Here is a 5,000-nt window from a genome sequence, read left to right on the forward strand (position 1 = left end):
ATTACATACACACACACACATTACACACACACACACACACACACACACACACACACACACTACACACACATGCACACACACACACACATTACACACACACACACACATTACATACACACACACACATTACACACACACACACACACACATTACACACACACACACACACACATTACATACACACACACACATTACACACACACACACACATTACATACACACACACACATTACACACACACACACACATTACATACACACACACACATTACACACACATGCACACACAGACCGACACATTACACACACACACACATTATTCACACACACACACACACACCCACACATTATTCACATTACACATAGAGTAAACCCTAGCTGGATCTAAAATCTTATGATTTGATTTCACTGCTAGTGTTTAATTTCACTGCTACAGTTAGGACTACAGTGTGGGTTAGCACTACAATTAGGACTATAGTGTGGGTTAGGACTACAGTTAGGACTACAGTGTGGATTAGGACTATAGTGTGGGTTAGGACTACAATTAGGACTATAGTGTGGGTTAGGACTACAGTTAGGACTACAGTGTGGGTTAGGACTACAATTAGGACTTTAGTGTGGGTTAGGACTACAGTTAGGACTACAGTGTGGATTAGGACTACAGTTAGGACTACAGTGTGGGTTAGGACTACAGTTAGGACTACAGTGTGGGTTAGGACTACAGTTAGGACTACCGTTAGGACTACAGTGTGGGTTAGGACTATAATTAGGACTACAGTGTGGGTTAGGACTACAGTGTGGGTTAGCACTACAGTTAGGACTACAGTGTGGATTAGGACTACAGTTAGAACTACAGTGTGGATTATGATTTCACTGCTAGTGTTTAATTTCACTGCTACAGTTAGGACTACAGTGTGGGTTAGCACTACAATTAGGACTATAGTGTGGGTTAGGACTACAGTTAGGACTACAGTGTGGATTAGGACTATAGTGTGGGTTAGGACTACAATTAGGACTATAGTGTGGGTTAGGACTACAGTTAGGACTACAGTGTGGGTTAGGACTACAATTAGGACTTTAGTGTGGGTTAGGACTACAGTTAGGACTACAGTGTGGATTAGGACTACAGTTAGGACTACAGTGTGGGTTAGGACTACAGTTAGGACTACAGTGTGGGTTAGGACTACAGTTAGGACTACCGTTAGGACTACAGTGTGGGTTAGGACTATAATTAGGACTACAGTGTGGGTTAGGACTACAGTGTGGGTTAGCACTACAGTTAGGACTACAGTGTGGATTAGGACTACAGTTAGAACTACAGTGTGGATTAGGACTACAGTTAGAACTACAGTGTGGATTAGGAGCCTGCATTCAGAGTGAGGGGATCAACTGGGTGCCAACACCGGCAGAGTCGCCGGATCTGAACTCCATAGAGTTAGTCTGGGCTTCGATGAAACGATATATTCGCTGCGAGGCCAAACCCAAGAGCAGAGACGAACTGATTTCAGCAATAGAGTCATTTTAGAGGTACAAACTCACCACAAAGGTCTGCAATAACTACCAGAGTTTCCACTAGAAAAAAATGATGGCGGTCAAAGTGACCGGCAGAGTTTTCGTTTTCCGGACATTTTGATGATATGCCGGTCAAATATATTATAGCTTCTTAATTAGTCAAATTGAGGAAAACTGGAGACAGGCTACTTAAAGAATGACATAATCAAGCTAGAATGCAACATGTTCATTAGCCTAACTTAAACATGCCTAACAAGATCTAGCCAGTATCTTTTCATGGACAGCATGAGTCCGCTTCGTTCGTTGTTTTAAAAAGGCTACGTTGTTTGTTGCTGCTACCTATGTTCTCCACATCTCCAGTGGTGACTGTTTAACTTACACAGATGCGCACATACAAGAATGAGCGCTCACACCACTACCCTCTAATACTATGCCTCTTTATTTGATAACAATAAATTAAGAAATGTTTCCTATTCTGGGAAATGTTTAGTTTCTTTTTCTTTCGGCCGCGGTTCAATGATACCGTTTAATTGTGCCGGAAATTATCCGCGGACCAGCAATCTCCTCGTCGAGAAGGCCCTAACCCTGCAGATCATAGACAGAGAATGCATAGGCCTACTGTATGCTTTGGGTAAAGAACACTTTGCATGTCCAGTGTAGGCTACACGGAGAATGACAGTGTCTTGGAGCGGCCGGATATTGTAGGCCTACTGTAGAAATTTCACTTAAATTGCAACCGCAACATGCCTGCTTGCCGACGTTCAAACGACAACGAAAAAGATATCAAAGCAACAAGAGGGTTGAGTCTGAATGACACTGAGCTTTAGACACTGAGGGCCCTATCATGACATTCTAAAGTGCATCGTCACTCGTCAAAAGTCTATTCAAATTTAGTAGGATGTCCAGTTCTCATTGGGAGGGGTTTCGTTCTCAAAAGTGGAGCGCATGGCGTAACAAGGTGTTCCTAGGTCTTTTAATCAGTCATATGGGTGTGTTTGGGGCGTAACATCATTTTAAACCAATGAGAATGACATCTGTCATTCCCTTTAACGGCGCAACGCGCGATATGTCAAATAAATGCATCGGTATTTTGGCATTCAACGGCGCATTTGAAGGAGGCTGCTTGCGAGACCGTATGGAATAGTCATTCTTAAACCATGCTTTACTAAAACCTAGCATAGCCTTCACGCATTTGCACTCGTCTATTTGAACTCATTGGCAAAGTGAAACTAACTTCACCAAGGAGTCAGTCAACGACAAGACAGTTATATGCAGTTACTTTCACTATTGACTGACAATGGGTTACCATCAAAAACATAGGCTGGAAAAAGCAACACTTACCCTAATGTTGCTCAAATGACTGAATAAAACAACATTTATCCTGCAGAGGAGTTGCTTATATCTCGTGACAGTGCATCTTCAGCTGTGCTCCATACGTGTCTCTCGCCTCTCCCCTAATCACATTTAACCGTCATTACCAATTTGCAAATGATGGTGAATAACTACTCATCATGAGATGTACAGTATTTCATAATATCTTTATTCTAATTATGTTTACCATTGTAATCGTGCAAGTTGTAATGCTTTGCATGGACGTGCACTGGTGTGCGTTCATGAATGATAGAAGGATGGTGCGTGCACCTGCCAATATGACTGTTGACATGCGCTCTTAAAATAGCATATGAACAACTCGCCATTGACTTCTGACCAGGTTTAGGTGGTGTATGATAGCGATTTTTAGACAACGTGCCAGGTCCCTCCCTAGGTTGTTAATTGCCACACCCCTGGGCGCAATGCTTAAAAAATAAAGGTGCAAAATACAAATTCAACTTCGCGCCGGTGAATAACGAACTTTACGCCATGCGCTGGTGACCCAAAATACAGCCCTGAGTTTTTGAAGTTAAGAAATATTTTCGTAATTAAAATGGTCATTTAACCAATAAAGGCTGAAAACATGTACAGTAAAACTGTAGGCTACATGCAACCTAGCAGAAGACTATAGGCTATTTGCAAATCATTGAGCATCATGGCTTGGCTGCAAGCTCCCCTCCCCACCCCCTTCTTTCACAAGCAGTGCAGCTTTCTGAAGCGGTGCTTTTTGAAGCTAATGTAACAACAAATACCACCAATATTGTTGTGTGGCAATAAAAGTATCCAGGGTTTGCGCAAGTATCCTAAATATATAAATAAATTAAGGACATACAATCCTTAACGTGAAAAAGCTTAACGTAGCTTAATGTCCCAAAACGTCAACAAGTCGTTTTATGCGCTCATTATACATGGATTTCTATGCAACGTCACGAAAACATGCGTGAGCAACCAAGAGGCAGAAAGCACCATAGAACAGCATAGAGCAATGCAAAAGAGCAAAAGAATAAAATGAGTTTTTGTGCTGAAAACTGCACCAATTTGAAATCACGATGGTTGCATGTCTTCACCAAAAATGACAAAATACGATGTTATATTAATAATGCAAATGAACGGCAAACTTTGAAATATAGTCTGAAATGAGATGTTATTATCATTGAGACAACAGGGGTATACAATAAAATCCGATTGTAGCTTACAGCAGCCAACTATTTAGGTTAAGTTTATAACGTTGTGGACGGCCACCAACCGTCTTCTGCCCCACGGCTGTGCGCGCATCTAGTTTTGTTGGTAAACGGGAAACCCGTGTATAAAGAAAGTTTAACGTGTCCCAAAACAGCTATCAATTAATCACCAAACGTCTTATAAACAAGTTATGCCAGGAGCAACACCTTGCAAAAAATGATAACAATAGGCCTAGGCCTAATAATGGTTGAAATGGAAAGATGCAAGTTAGGCCTATGTTTTAAAAACAAATGCTCCCGTTACCCCGCAGAAGTTTCAAAGTAGCCTACACCCAGAAAAACTGTTTGCTACTGGGATAAGTTTAGGTAATTTACTGGGCTATCTTTTAAGTTTGCTACTGGGATAAGTTTAGTTAATTTACTGGGCTATCTTTTAAGTTTGCTACTGGGATAAGTTTAGTTAATTTACTGGGCTATCTTTTAGCTGGGTTAAAAACAGACTCATTGCAGAACACCTCATCGAATGTCTGTAGTAGGCTACAACTTAGATTCAATAAAAGATTTCTAAAGGAAAACCGTTGCATCATTACTCCTGCCTAGACTCGAACTCAGAACTGCCTGAAAGTTGCAGACGTCTGTTCTGGAAATACGTGCATTAACCCACTCGACCGTCAGACAACGCTATCTGCTTTGAGTAGGCCTATTGGGTAGGACTGTAGCCTACACTGGTTGCTGTGGCACAGTCTTGAGTGACCGAATTCATTTTCCTTTGTCATATGAATGCTGTCATTTTGTTAACATTACTGTTAAGGAGATGCTGTAGGCAAAGGCTATATTTCAACCTCGTTAGTGTAGTAAATAAAAAAACTATTCACAAGGTTTCTGGGCAGCATATTTATGTTCTGTTAGCAAGCGAACTTCTCATGACTGCTAGCTG

The 5,000-nt window shown here is 41.4% G+C and overlaps 1 protein-coding gene across 4 annotated transcripts in view; it reads right to left on the reverse strand.

Annotated features, from left to right (window-relative positions):
- LOC143137405 (1-phosphatidylinositol 4,5-bisphosphate phosphodiesterase delta-3-A-like) overlaps positions 1-5,000 on the reverse strand; it is a 135,450-nt gene that overhangs the window by 78,825 nt on the left and 51,625 nt on the right. The window lies entirely within an intron of this gene.

Source organism: Alosa pseudoharengus, unplaced genomic scaffold, assembly GCF_046254945.1.
Source record: "Alosa pseudoharengus isolate Yale_2024_CS ecotype anadromous, Long Island Sound unplaced genomic scaffold, YU_APseudo_1.1 YU_APseudo_1.1_scf_21, whole genome shotgun sequence".
NCBI lineage: Eukaryota > Metazoa > Chordata > Actinopteri > Clupeiformes > Clupeidae > Alosa > Alosa pseudoharengus.